We start from the raw sequence: 16027 nt of genomic DNA, 5'->3' as shown, positions 1-16027 counted from the left end.
CCTAAGTTGGAGTCTGTGGCTGCTGAAATCTAGTATTACACTCTCACTAGAGTTTTTATTATCCGTTTAAAATCCATATTTTTATTTGATAACATCCCAAAGAACATGTATTATGCAGGCAAGTAAGTTATAAATAATATTCGTTCACTGAGAGGCATTGTGTTCTTCCAACTTGCCCTCCCCAGGAGATGGCTGCTTATACATTTTGAGCTTATTTTTTTCTTGTTCTATCTAAAAAAAATTCAATTTTTATCACATTACATATCCAGGTATTTCTATGCACTATAATCCATAATATTGTATTCTTTTGAACTTCATCAAAATAGTACAAGTTTTGAAAGTAGTTTTGGGATTGTCAATTTGTGTATATGTATGTGTTTGTGTGTGTATGTGTGCTTGTGTTTGTATATGCTTGTGTGTGTGCTTGTGTGTGTGTGTGTGTGTGTGTTTGTGTGTATGCATGCATCCATTGCTGTAGTAGCCACGGAACAGTCTTGGGTCTCATTCCTCAGGTGTTGGCTACCATTTTTTTTAAAGCAGGATCTCTCTCTTAGTGGACTAGCACTTGCTGAGTGGGCTAAGCTGGTTCACCAGCAAACTGCAGGGTTCTGCTCTGCCTTATCTTCCTAACAGTGGAGTTGCAAGCACACGCCATCTTGGCTTTTTAAAATGCAGGTTCTTGCCGTCAAACTCAGAACCCCTACTTTGAAGGCAATAGCCAACTGACCTTCCTCTCCAGACAATTGCCATCTCAAAAAATTATTTTACTTATTTTTGCATGTGTTTATGTATGCATGTGTACCACTGTGTCATGGCAAGCATATGGAGGTCAAAGAACATGTGGGAGCTGGTTCTCTCTAGCAGATAGGTCCCAGGGATTGAACTCAGATTACCAGAGTTGGCAGCCAGTGTCCTTGCCCACTGAACCATGGCCCACTTTAAAAAAAAATTAAAGAAATCTGTGAGTGTGTGTGTGCACGCAAATTTTTTATTTGTAGAATATTTATCCTGTATGGGGCTGAGAATTTTATTTGTTACAAATTCCCTGCTAAGCTTGCTTATGGCAATGCTGGCAGACCTGGAGAAGAGCTCCACATTTCGGGAGAGTCTCATGCTGTTTTTCTATTTCTCAGGCAGGAAAGGAAGAATTAATGGGTCATGTGAGTGTTGAAAACAACTGTGATTGGCAGCTGGTGGTGACACTTGTCAGGGAGGGCTTGGGTTTGAGCTTAGTTGCAATGGGAAGGCCTTTTATCAGTGAGAGCAAACACATGGCAAAGCATGGTTCTTGGTGTGTGTGTGTGTGCTAACTAGTGTGTAGATTTGGGAGAGCAGAAGGTTGTGAAGAAGTTGTGACATGCTCAGTACCTCCAGAAAAGAGGAAAAAGCATTAGAAGAAAGTGGTTTTGACTCATATATTTAACTTTCTCTAGTAGTCTTTAGAAAAGAAAAGCACATTTGGGTTGTCTTTTTAAAATTAATTTTTTGTATTCAGTTATTTATTGTGTGTGTGGTTTGTGTGTGAAGTGTATGCACATCTGTGTGTGCATTCATATAGGTGACTGTGGGTACACATCTGACATGGTGCACATGTGTGCAAAGGTCAGAGGTCAACCTTAGGTGTGCCAGTCTTTGCTGCCCACTCCGCTCTTGACAGTGCCTCTCCTGTTGGTGTGCTGTGGATGCCAGGTTAGCCGCCTGTGAGCCTCTGTCTCTGTCTTCCGTCTCCCCTATTGGAACACTGGGATACAATGATCATGCTAGGAATCAAGCTTTGCCGTCGGCCCCAGGGAATCAAATCAGGCCCTCCCATTTGCATAGCACAGGCAATCTCTCCCAAGTCTCAAAAGACTTTTATTTTTCTGATTAGCTTTGGATTTACAGAGTAATGAGAAGATGGGCCCCTGTTTCTAGTCTCCTGTTACTGACTTCCCTGTCATTAACACTTTGCCATTAGTGTGGCACATTCATGCCCATTACTGGAGCAATACTGGCCCATTATTGCCATCCAGTCATTCAGATTTCCTTCGTTTCTACTTCAGATCTTCCTTGTATTCTAGGCCCCCTGGAGACTTACAGACCTCTCTAAGTTTCTTCCATATCTCTGGTCTCTGCTTGGCTGTAGCAGTTTCTCAGACTTTCACTATTTTTCTATGACCTTGCCAGTTTTAAGGGGACCAGTGAAATACTCTATAGGATAATTTTTCCATGGAAATTCAATGCTTTTCCTAAAATTAACCTGGGCTATAGGCTTGGAGAAGGACCACAGCCAGCATTGTCAGTGAATCGACAGCAGTGGTGAAAATCCAGGAGCCGCTTTTAAAGACATTTGCGTCCTAGACTTTTTGTTTTTTTTTTATCTGTAATGCAACTCTGCCACAACTGATGTGAGACATGGCAGCATTTGTTCTAATGACAATGTACATAAAAGAATTACTTGCTTATCTAAAAAGGAACATTATAGAAATGTTTTTGTTGTTTTAAATAAAAACCGTCTGCAGAACCTGCTGTTGGACATACCCTCCCCTTCCTCTCTCCTTTGGGTTTCTATTAGTTACAGTTTGAAAAGTTCATTCTTTGTATTAAGTCTCATTTCCCATAATTTATCTGTAATTCTCATAATAAACAATGCATTTTTGTTCTTCTTTTTAAAGAAACAAGTGGTCATAAGTTTAAGTAACTTGCCCAAGATTACACAGTCAGTGAACACTGAGCTTAGAACTTCCCACGTGCCTGCTGGGGTGGCCATGGCAGCTGAAGCCACCAGAAGTCATTCTCTCTGGTCTGAAGACCAGAAGGCTTGGATCAAATGTCGTCAGGGTCATTCTCCCTCTGAAGGGAATGGAAAAGACTCTGCTGAAGGCCTGGCTCCTGGATTGAGAGTTCCTTGGCCCTGGCTGTGTGACTCCAACCTCGCATGGTGTCCTCTCTGCTTGCCTGTCTCTCGTGGTCCTCATTTTAATACGTAGGGCTTTCAGAATGCCTCTCATATTTCTCCTCAGCACTTCACTGGCTTCTCTCAGAGGCCTAGCACAGACTCTGAGCATCCCTTTCAGGACCTCAAGCCCGTGTCTTCTCTTCACCTAGCCCTGCAAAGATTCAAGTGCTCTGAATTGCTCTGCTGGCTGACTTCCTTTAAAAATGCCAGAACCATTAACTCTGCTAAATTTGTTCTACTTGGGAAGGGTGGGCTGCAATCAGCAGGGGTAAAAGCCGTGCCACTTATTTGTCTGAAAAGGTGTTTAGCAGCTCCAAACAAACTCTGGAATAATGGCATCAGCAGTCCTTACGTCTCCAGATGTAAAGGGGCCATTTATCCAACATCCATTCTTTTAATCACCCAGCCATCGTACCGGGTGATGGAGCTAGTTCTGAACTCAGGCTGCTGTCCTTCCTCTTAAGGCTTCCTTTAATAATTATTCTGTTATTGACACATCACTGACCCGGGCATGACTAATGAATGAGAGATGCAGCTAAAGGCCGCCTGGGAGGGGCTGTGGGGAGAGCTGTACGGGCATCTCCACTGTACAGAGGCACAGCCAATGGGGATTTTAACGGGCAGACCCCGCTCCATCTTCACTGTAGACTCGAGTGCCATCACAATGCTGTGTAATCAAATTTCCCCCCTTTCTGAAATCTTTGTTCTGCTTATTAATTAAGTGAAATGAGACAACAGGGTGAGCATTGGAGGTCCACTTAAGCGCATTGTTAGAGCAGCAGCGCGACTTGATTGCAGGCTCCGCGCGGCCCGGGTTACTTATTGGGTAATAAGGCCGACCCAGGAGTGTCTTTGTGAGAGTCGAAAGAGGAATTTTCAGATAAAGGAAAAATGTTTTCAGTGAAATTTAGAGGGTGAGAATATGATTTACGGACTGCGTCTTCCCCTCCAGTGTCTGCAAAGGCAGGCAGCAGCTACGGCGGGCGAGTCCACAGTTCTGGGACTCCCTTATTAACCAGGATGTTCTTTCTCTCTCTGTTTTTCTCCCTTGTTAGTGAATTGCCTATCTTTATAGGCAAGGTTTGTTATTGTTTCCTAAGATACTATTGCTTTTGCAAATGCAGGGAAGCAGGGTTGTACAAGACTGGAATCAGCTGTTTTCATGATTGTCCGTTTTCTTCAGTGTGAGATGGGAAGGCAAAGTTCTTATTTTACTTTTTTTTTTGATTGCTTGGTTTCTTAGTTTCTTTTCTATTGTTGTGATAGAATACTATGACTAAGGCAACTAATAGAAATAAGAGTTTGTTTGGGCTTTTATTTTCAGGGGGATAGGAGTCTGTTATCTTGTGGCAGGGAGCATGACATCATGCAAGCAGGAATGATGCTGGAGCAGCAGCTGAGAGCTCAGATCCCAGTTCACAAAGTCTTTTGGGACCTCCAAGCCTGTTCCCAGTGACAGACCTTCTCCAGCAAGACCATTCCTCTTAATCCTTCCTAAACAGTTCAACTAACTGAGCACCAAGTACCTGCACATATGAGCCTATGGGGGGCCATCCTCATTCGAACAACCAGAGTTAGTCTATAAAAAAATGAAAATACATGTATTTTCCCTTGCCTTCCCCTCCCCTCATGTGTGTGTCTTTTCCTTTCTTGCCAGTCCTCTTTCTTCCCTGCAGAACAGTCCTTTCTTCTGTTTTCATGTCACATAAATTCCACTATGCTCTCTTGTTCCTTCATCTATCTATCTATCTATCTATCTATCTATCTATCTATCTATCTACCTATCTATGTATATACATATGAACACACACATATATATTTTGCATATGAGAGAAAACATGGGGTGTTTGTCTTTTGGAGTCTGACTTTTTTTGATTATATATAATTTATCATATATATGTATTTTTAGTTCTGTTCACTTTCCTGTGACTGTCTGTCATAAGCTCATTTCTTTTTTTCAGCTGTATAAAACCCTTTGTGCTTATGCAGCACATTTTCCTTATCCATTTATTTGGGTGATTTCACACCTTAGCTATTGTGGATGTTGCAGCAATGAACATGGATGTGCAAGGATCTCTATGGTGTGCAGACTAGAGACTTTGGGCATATGCCCAGGACTGGTGTAGTTGAGTCATACGGTTGTTCTCATTTTAGTTTTGTATGTGGAACTTCTATGCAGATCTCCGTAGTGACTGCAACAAGTTTGCCTTTCCACTAGCAATGAACAAGTAAGTGTTCTTCCCCCACATCCTTGTCAGAATTTGCTGTCATTTGTTGCCTTGAGGGTGGCCATTCCATCTAGGGTGAGACAGAAATCTCAAAACTCTATGCTATGATCCTGAAAAATTGCTGAAACCATACATGAATGTCATACCCGTTAAAGTGAACAGTAAACATTTCTTGAATGAATTCATAAACCCAGGTTTTCTGTTTGCTTTCTGTGGTGGCCGTGGAGATACACTGCTTAGCGTCTTGTAGTGGTTTGCATATGGTCTGCCCCTTGTGTTGACAAGCCATTGCTGTTGTGATGCTATTGAGAAGCTGGGCCCTTAGGAGGTGAGTAGCTTGTTGAGGTGAATGAAGGCTTTACTTGTGAGAACATGTTCTTATAAAGAGTGTGTTTCTTGTGGAACTCAACCTGTAACATTTACAGTTACCTAGCTGTCTTGTATTGTGTCCTAAATAAAGATCTGACCGCCAACTGCAAGAATGGCAGAGGTACCACCCAACAACTGCTGAGAGAATGCTTGCTGGTGACCACAGCTCTCCCGTGGAGTTTGGGAGCTGGGACTGTAGTCTACTGGTGACCACTGCTCTCCTGTGGAGTGTGGGGACTGGGACTGCAGTCTGCCAATATTCCATCTCTGCTGCTTTACTCTGGGACCTAATGGCCACAGTTCCCTTGGAGCAAAATTCTTTGGATTCTCTCTTTCTTAACTGGAGCATGCTGGACCCAATTTACTGGAAACACAACTAAACCATACAGCAGACGTTCCTGGAGAATGGGCACAGGAGCTTGATTGTGAGAACTGGCTGGCTAGTGCCATTTGAAGAGAACACTGGCCCTATTAAAACATGCGGCTGGAAACAGAGGCTAGACCATGATACAATTTACATATTTTTGGCCCTTGTATTTTTTTCTATATCTTTTTTTATTAAATTTATTTTTCTAAAATGATCGTTTTTCAGTTTACATACCTATCCCAGTTCCCAGTACCTCCCCTCCTCCAGCTCCCCCACCTCACCCCTACCCCCATGCACCCCTCAGAGAGAGTAAGGCTTCCCAAGTGGAGTCAACAAAGTCTGACACATCACTTTGAGACAGGACTGAACCCCCCTCCCCTTATATCTAGACTGAACAAGGTATTCCTCCAAAAAGAATGGAACTCAAAACACCAGCTCAAACACTAAATCCTGGTCCCATTGCCAGTGGCCCCACAGATGCAACGGTCACCCACATTCAGAGGGCTGTGGTCCTTATTTTAAGGCTTCTGTTCCCTTCTCTACAACCCAAGGACAACAATTCTGATAGTGCCGCTTCTCTAGTTTCTCTCTCTCTTTCTTTACTTTTCTCAGGACTGAGAATATAATGCAGTTTTTTCTGCACCCCAGATCTGTTTGTTTGCTGTGGCCTTTGGTGTGGTTCCCATGTTAAGGGAGAGGATACAGGAGAAGAAAGCTCGTGCCCCTCAGAGGCTTTTCCAATTAGCTGTTTGAAAGAGACTTCTTAAAAGTGTCTAAGTGAGGTTATTTGTATGTCTAATTTCGTTTTTATGTTACACTTCCTTTTAAGTGTGATTTATCAAGGCTTAACATGTGTATTCTTTGAGGGTCTCACAAAGAGCACTGCACATTTATTACAGCCCCTTAAAAGGCTGTGTTTTATTTCCACATGCTTTGAAATGGCTATTGAGTGGACTTGGTGCTTTTCCTGTAGTTAAAATGTGTTTCCTTATTGTACATAAATGGTAAATAATTGATACCTGTCATGTGCTTCCCCCCTGGCGGTGATCCCCTTTCTCTTTCCCCTCAGCATTCACTCTCCTTCTCTCTTCCTATTGGCTGCTCCGTTGTCCTGCTCTCTCTCCTTCCTCTCCTCTCTGCAGGCTTCCATTGCTTTTAACACCATTTTCATGGCCTCTCAATGTGCTCACTTAAGAAGAGGTTTTATATAGGTTCTTGAGACCATTGCATTACTCAGCAGGGGGGACGGAGAGGGCTTAGGCTTGGATCAAGATTTTTAAATGAGGGTGGTCTTAACAAACCCTTTTTCAAAATGATCTTTCTTTTTAGATTGCTGAGTCGATGGTAGATTAATTCTTGGCCGTTCTCTCTGCTTCTCATGCTAACTAACAACAGCCCTCAGAAGTCTGAAATTAGTGAAATTATGGCTAAAGATCTAAAACCACTCTGAGCAGACAGGACTTCCCAAGCTGAACAGTGTTAAAGGCGCTCTCATTAACAACAGAGCAAATGGAATAGATGAATGGAGCAAGGGGAGATTTAAAAGCTGTTCTGTCTTTGATAAACTTAGTCATGGATGCAGAAATTTGTATGGGTTTGTTTTAGATCCCTAGGAAGCCAAAGTCGAAAGCCATTTTTCTATGCTATAAGCCAGCAACACTAGAATAGTTTTCTTTTTGACACATAAAAGAAGATTAAAATTGACATTGAAATGCAAAAGACTCCCAATAACCAAAAGAATCTTCAAGAAGGAAAACAAAGTGGGAGGGCTCGATTTCTCAGCCCAAGACTTCCTAGAAAGCAACAGCAGTGGTTAAGACCCCGTGACACTGGATCAGAGACCTAATGGGGGCGGTTTCCAGTCTGTGGTCAACTGACTTCTCAACAGAAGCATTGAGATCATTAAATGGAGGAAGAATAAACAAGACGGGTTCATTCAAGGCAAGAAATTAGAACCTTATCTTGCAACATATACACAAATTAGCTCAAAACCAAAGTTCTAAATTGATATGACTCTTAAAAGAAAATAGAGAATTTACCTTTGTGCTTGAATTTAACAGTAAATGCTTAAGTATAAAATCGACAGCGTAGTCCGGTGGTGGTGCGTGCCTTTAATCCCAGCACTCGGGAAGCACAGACAGACTGGTTTACAGACAGGACAGCCAGGGATAAACAGAGAAACCCTGTTTAGAAAAAACAAAAACAAAACAAGTCAAAAGCACATATAACAAAAGGATAAAAATAGATAAAACAGATAAAAACAGATAAATAACTTCTCTAATGTAAAAACTTTAGATTTTTAAAGAACATAAGAAAATGAAATGACTGAATGTTAGATGGGAAGTTTCTGTAAATCCCCATATCTGATATGGGACTTCTATATAAGGAACTCTTATTGTGAGATAATAGACAATCAGATTTAAAAGCAAGCAAAATTACACTAAGGAACTCTCCAAAATAGATGCTAATAGTCTAGCAGGCACACAAAAAAAGATACTTAAGATCACCAGTCGTTAGGACAATGCAAATTTAAGCCACTTCACACCCACAATAACAAAGACCCAGTAGAACAAATGTTGGCAAGGATGTGTCCCCAGACACTGCTGATGGGAATGTGAGGTGGCTCTACAATTTGGAAACTAGTCTGGTTGCTACTTAAATAGAGAAACAGAGTTACCATACTAATCAGCAATTCTACCTCTGGGCATATGGTTAAGGGAAATGAAGACATATGCCCACATCAAAATTATACATAAAATGTTCATGGTATCATTATTCATAATGGTTAAGTGGAAAAAAAAACCAACCAAGGATCTGTTAGTTAATGGATGGATAAATGAAATATGGCATAACCTTTTGGCTATAACAAAGAATGTAGAACTGATACATACTGTAACATGAATGCATTTTGAAAATACTATGCTGAATAAAAGAAATCAGTCACAAAAGTCCACATATTGCTTAACTCCAGAGATGAAAGTAAATAGGAGCTGTCCAGTGCTGAGAGAAAAGGGAGAGACTCGGAAATGAGGGTCAGTACAGCAGGTTTCTTTCTAAGTGTAGACAATGTCCTCATTGCTTATGGTGATGATGTACAACTCCACGGACATCCTGAAAGCCATTGAATAGTGTGGCATGTGAACTGGTTTGAATGATAAGTGTCTCCCTGTCTTAGGAGTTTGGTTCTTGGCTGGTGATGCCTCTTTGCAGGGGTTTAGAAGACCTTTAGGAAGACGTGGGCCTGATGGGTGGAAAAAGATCACTGTGGCCAGTCACTTGAGGGCTCAGGTTCTGGTCTGAGCATCCTTTTTCTTGTCTACCATGTGAAGAGAGGAGTCTGGTCATACACCCTGCCCTCACAAGCTCTGCCATACCAGGACAGGCAACAGTCCTCTGAAAACACACGCTTAAGTAAAATCTTCCTCATTTGAGACGCTTTATCAGGTATTTGGCCACAAGGTTGAGAAAGATATTTAATGCAAAACTATATCTTATTAAACACTTATCTCCCTGCAATAATTTCCAGCAATCTCCTTTAACAAAGTTTCAATTTACTTCAATAATAACATCCAAAGCTAAAAGCAACAACAAAACTCACACTTGGGTGAAAGTAGCAGTTATTTTGCTTTATAGATAAAACAATTGATGTGGGGAAATATTTGCTAAGGCACAAAGGACCTGGGCCAACAGCCCCTTACCATTCCACTCGGGACTACTCTCCAGGTCTGGTGCTCTCTGAGGGATGGCAGTCAACGATGGGCAAGAGCTTACCCGACAAGTCAGTCTAAGACTGGCAGGATTCACAAGGCTAAGCCCTCCTGAGGTGGGGACAACAAAGCCAGGGCAAAGCACCATGGCTCCCACTGCGTGTTCAACAACAATAAATAATTAGAATAAAAACTGCGGATATGTGGAGGGGTATTTGCCCAGATACCAAGGTCCTGGGGCCAACAGGGCCTTGTTGGCCTAAAAACAGGACTAAACCGGCTGTGTGAGCATGCAGTTACATACTTAAATTGAGCCAACCTGCGTCTTCCAAGGGAGTTCCCAGCAACAGCTACTGTGATATTAGAAAGACAACCTGACCCAGTCTCCAGCTGCTACAGGAGACCCTGACGCCAGTGCTACTGCTTCTCCCCCAGGCGGAGGTGGGGTGGGGTGGTATATAAGGACTTCCCCTTCCAAAAATAACCTGAGCTTGCTGCACCCAGCCTGTCTCCCCCTGCACCTACTCAACCTCCACCCCCAAGGAGAGGTTCGGTGGGACAAGGCGGCAGATGGGAGCTGATCTTCCCGGAGTTGTGTAGCGATTAGAGGAGTGGTGAGAACTCTGGATTTCCACTTCAGCTTTTTAGTGAGTGGCTGTGTCACATCACCGGCTCAGGTTGACGTTTCCTTCTGAGCTCCTTCAAAGATGGCTGAAATAAGAAACGGTGCCACCTTTCCTTCTTCGCTATGTTGTCATTATGATCCAATCTATACCCATCTTAAATGCAAAGTTCTTGAGTCTGCTTTGGTAACTATCGGAACCAACAAGGACATGTGAGATATGTGTGAGCTACATCCTCACAGCCTTCCAACCAGGGAGAAATGAAGACGAATCTCAGGCCATATTCCTCCTCACATGGAAGCATTCACACAGACAGGTGAGAAGTAACCCTGAAAATCTTCTTTGCAAGCATGATGTCCCAGATCTCTTGCATGTGTTCATGCGAACTTGCACAAAAGGTCCCCTTGGGGGAAGACGTAGAGATTTTGCAGAGTCTGTAGTTTGCCCCACTTCAGTTCAGACAACCTCAGACCCTCCTGCTTCATCATGACTGGGTCTAGATCTTTCTGAGACCAAGTTTTAGGTGGAGCTCACAGAGCCACAGTGCAGGTCTAGGCAGCTCCTGACACCCCAGACAAGGAAGATGTGGGTATCTTAAGAATGATAGCTAAACTATACAACATTAGCACAATTTTCCAACCGAATCTGTGTCTAAGCTCTTGAACCTTGGCTTCCACTATTATAAAATGAGATATTTGAGGAGTTGTGTAAATGTGTGAAAAAGCTATGTAACACCCATTAAAAGCCATGAATTAATTTAATAAGATGATTTTAATATGTCTAAGATTCAATGCTAATTAGCAAAGCTTTGAGTGTTGGTGGAGATTCAGAAAGCAAAGAACATGGAGGGTCTGTTTTGGCAGCATTGCTTTGTAACAAAAAGCAAACTAAGATCATCACAGAGGCAGCTGGTAGCCCCTGGAGAAGACTAAATGCTGAATATCTCACAGACTAGGCAGAAGTACTTCACATTAAGTAACAGGCATATTAATATGTATGCACCAAGACTCCAAGTGTTATAGGAAGCCTGTCATGTACTTACATATTTTAATTATGTGTTGTAATACTTATAGCCTTGGGCTTGTTAGCAAATGATAAAAATTATCAGATCAGATAAGAGGAACTAGGTAGAAGAGGAAAATATAGAGAAGAAATATGAAAAGTAGACAGGAACAAAGAGACAAGGAAAGAGTGAGGAGTGAGAGAGAAAGAGAGAGAGGGGGAGGGGAGAGAGAGAGGAGCGACAGACCTTTGAAATTAGACCCAAAGAATCATAAGGAGAGAATGAGACACAGCCATCCTGGGCGTCAATCTTCCAGTTGCTCGGCGTTCTGATTTCTACACAGTTTCTTTGAAGACCTCCTCTCATCCTTCTCTTCCAAGATGTTCCCAGTCAGACCAAAAGAACCCAAAATAATCCACAGAAATGTGGCTCAAGAGAATAAACCTAAGCTGCCTGTCCCTGCTTCGGCCTGGCAGGGCCCTGCTGTGTCATAGGCACATGGAAAGTATCCTTCATGAGGCAAGCTAGGAAGTCTGCCATTGTAGCCAAGCTGGGCACAGATCCAGATGTTTCTTTCATGTCAGTGGGGTGAGTGGTTGACTGTGGGCGAGGGTACAGAGTGTCCCAGCAGGGCTCTCTCTTCTCTCTACCTGTACTCATTGCCTGGCTTGGCCTTGTCTCCCGGGGCGAGCCGATGCTATATTCATCTCAATGTCAGATTCTGCTTTGATCTAAAAAGAGGTATAAGGAGGCCTGATGTTTTAAGTATCTGAAGAGTCTTATAAACACACCTTTACTTTCTTTTTCGCTTTTTCCTTACTTCATTTTTATTTCTTGTTAATAGTCCTCCCTGCCCCCAGTAAATGTACTTTGTTAAAATGCTATATTAACATGGGTTTTCTCAGATACCCACCAAAGTGACCCTAATGAAGGAAGAAAACACATTTGGTCTTCTGAGATGGGGCAGTGCTGCCAGCTCAAAATGTATCTGCAATTTAAAGTTTTACAAAGTACATGAATTTTGCATCTTACTCCGGTTTTTAATTTACTCTCGTTTGGAATGCTCAAAAACAGTTTCCTCTGTTGTTGACACTGTGGCTTCCCTTTTCCCTGACTTAAAACCCAGCACTGCTCAGCCTGGTTGGTCCCTGCTTGAATAGGGTGGCCCTGCTCTATCATGGCTCTGCTCAAAGATAAGTCCAGCTTGGTCTTGGACACTTTGGGCCTGGTGTGCACTCCCAAGGGACTCTAAAACTTGGATTGAAAACTGTTGATTTCATTTCTTGAGGAAGGCAAAGAGACAGTGGGGAGAGACATGGTTTATAGACTAACTTAAGGATTTTTCTGGTGCCCTCAGTCTCTGAGATTTTGGCCAAGTAAGATATGCCAAGGAAATCCATTTCTCTTAAGGACATCTTTATTCAACTATGAACCAATTGAGATATTCAAACTTGGAAATGGCGTTGAGCCCGAAGTATTCTTTCAGGAGAGCTATGCAGTGTTCGGGGACCTGCAGCTCTCCTGTGCACCTGATTCCAGGACGTCGTTGTCACTTTATGGTTCCTACCCCAAGTGCAAAAGCTTCATCTGCTCTTCTCGGGATCTGGCTGTCATTAAGAGGCACTAAGAGGTTAAACATTTCTTGGAAGAGGGTCTTTTTCAAGTCTCCCTCAACAAGTCATCTTATGCAGCACAGATTGTCTCAATCATTGCTAACAGATGCATCTGTGGCAAAAGGCGATTTTGCAAGGCCAGGCAGAAAGGAACGTGTGCTTTTCTGCAATCTTTCCCCTGACTCACATTAAAGCTAGCCAGGAGAAGAGACATAGCAAAGTTTATTAGGGACAGCTCTCTGGGGGAGGAGTAATGGGGGTAAGGAGACAGATATTTCTGAGGCATCCAGGGGCTTCTGAAGTAAGGAGACGGGTCCACAGAAGCAGCTTGTGGAGAATGACTTTGTTATGTGTAATTCTGTACAATACATTCTGTTAAGCTGTATCCAGGCACATTTGAAATTTGCTAAAGGGTCTCTGGTCACCTTTAAAAGCATTATCACCAGACAGAGCCAGCTGAATAACAATCAGGCCAGCTTTACTGATGGAGATCGGGGTAACACAATAGTTTCTCCCTGCGTGTGGCATGGCCCAGACCAAGGTCTGCTCCTGTTTGGAACCAGAGAAGCATTCAAGGATGGAGAGACTGGGAGGAAGGTTCCCATTGCCTCTTCAAGCTTGGTGGTTTTTTTGTTTTGTTTTCTTTTTTCGTTTTTTGGGTTTTTTTTTGTTTGTTTGTTTGTCTTTTGTTTTATTAAGAAGGAAGAATGCAGACTCATGGAAAGGGTATTCAGGCAACTGACTTAGTAGGGAAACTAAATCCAGTATAATTCAAATGGAGACGGGAACACCTGCGAGAGAGCCACAGAGAGACAAGACAGACACGGACACAGAATGCTTTTTCGACTAGTGGGTTTGTGGACTTTTCGGTGTCAACAGTAAGGGACCAGTTCAGACAAGCGCTTCCGCCTGTTCCATCACATGGTCTGTGGGTGCAGTTTCTGTAGCTCCTGCTGTTGAGCTGACACATTCAGATAATCACCCAGAGCAGAACACTGAGGCTGGTCAGACCTCAGCTGGCTGGCATTCCGTGACGCTCTGGAGACGCCCAGCTCTTCTGAGGCAGGTGTGTGTTTTATCACGGATTTGAACAAATATAATTGGACATGTTTATACATCCCTGAATTGAAGGGTAGGTTAAGTTCAAGGCAAAGCAGAGCTCCACATTCACTTGGTCTTCAGCACTAGCTTTAGTTTTCTGCAGAATTTTCTCCTCTGGGTTGAGAGCATCCTTTTCTTAAAGGGCTCCGCACCTTTTTCCATCTTTGTCCTTCCCTCCAGCAAATTCTGCTGCAGCAAAAGGCTGGACATTACTCATTTAAATTTGATACGGGTTTCATCATCACTTTCCCCTCCTAGCTGTAATTCCCTTTTCCTCAGGTCTGTGTCGATACGGATTTCATCATCCCTTTCCCCTCCTAGCTGTAATTTCCCTTTTCCTCAGGTCTGTGTCGCAGGTACAGTCATCCCTGTGCGGCTTTGACACGGCTCCTGTGTTTGCTGCAGGATGAAGCAGCTTTAGAGGCATTGCTGTAGACTGTGGGGTACCACGCGCCACACAGTCTCTGCTGTGGATGGAGCTTTTGTGCAGCAATTATACTTCAGTCAACGGTGTCCGTCTGTATCAGGAGAAGAAATAATTCAGCAAAGCAAGAAAGACCCTCTATGCCAAAGTGAGTTTAAAAGCTAAGGAGGGAGACGGAGAAAGAGGAAAAGTAGGAAGAGGTGAATAAAGAAAGATGAAGAACCCATCTTCGTTCCTCACAAAAATGTCAGTTGGCAGTGCAGGATGCCAAGAATCTACCAGGTAGCACTTGATGTGAGGACAGGGTCAGGGGCCCTTGAATCCTCAGAGTGCCCTTTTCCTTTATTCTACAAATCTCTGCCTTACCAAACAACTTCAGAAGAAACTACATCCTTTCTCATTCTTTTTTGACTAAAAATTTTTCTTTATTAAATAACACTCCCCATACACATACACACACATGAATGCACAAACAGTTACAGGCGCTCACACACACACACACACACACACACACACCCTTATTCTATAGTAGGACCTTTCTCAGACTTTACAATCTTATTTCCTTTTTCCCCATCCTGCTTTTTGCCTAGAACTTTCTCTTGCTTGTTATTTTACTAAAAGATGCTAACAATAATGTTAGTTTATTGCTAACTTTAAAACTGAATGTTAAAGACTAGAACAAAGAAAAAAGGGAAGGAACTAGCTAGGCTTGTACAGTCCCTAGAAGTTGTTCCAAATTCTACTTCTAGAACTCAAAATTTGCTTTTGAAAAGAGATAAAGGGAAGGGTGGGGGAGAATACCATCAAAGCAAGAGAAAAAAACTGAAGATGTGAAAGAATTCTCTTAGCTTTAAAAACAGATTAAAATAATCCAAATAACCTCAGAAAAATAGGATCTTTACAGAAAGGGTATATTAAAAATGATGTTTCAGTTTGAAATGTTTCTCTTTAAAAAATATCTCTTTTGTGCTAATAATGCCAGACTAAGGATATTTTCGGTAAGTGTGAATATGTAGTCAGAGGAAACTTGATACCTGAATTATAGGTTAAAATTTCAATTTTTTGAAACAATGACTTGTAGGCTCTTTTGGGTTACAGTAGTGGTGGCAGATTTCACTGGTGCAAGTCATGGATCCTAATGAAGCTGTCCAAAGGATGGTTTAACTTTTTCTCTTTAAAAGAAGAAGCAATTGGAGTTTTATCTAACAAAATGTGGGTCCCCAGGGCTCCAGCTGATTGCTGCTCTCTCTCCAACTTTGTTAATAGTAACTTTCTCCTTTCCCAATGCTTGAGTATAACCAAGAGATTTTGGAGTGCATGTGTGCATGTGTTTGCGTGTTTATTGGCACATGCAAGCACATGTTTTTGTGTAAGTCAGAGGTCAGCTTCAGTGGTCTTTCTTTGAGGGCTGTCCACCTAGCTGGTTTTGGAGACGGAGTCTGTCAGTGTGTCCTGGAGCTCACGGGCCAGACTCTATTTCTGGCCAGAGAGCCCCAGAAGTCCTCTGTCTGCAGTTTCCTCAGTGCCTGGCTTTTCACTTGGGTGCTGGCGATGGAGCTCGGGTCTGCACCTTAGCGAATGAGCTGCTTAGCAAGTCCTAATCCAGAGCATTTAAAGGATGCACAGCTATGCTTGTTCACAAGAGAAGAAGTTA

Source organism: Myodes glareolus, chromosome 1 (genome assembly GCF_982192425.1).
Source record: "Myodes glareolus chromosome 1, mMyoGla1.1, whole genome shotgun sequence".
NCBI lineage: Eukaryota > Metazoa > Chordata > Mammalia > Rodentia > Cricetidae > Myodes > Myodes glareolus.
The sequence above is the reverse complement of the archived record's forward strand: the minus strand, read 5'-3'. Positions refer to the sequence as shown.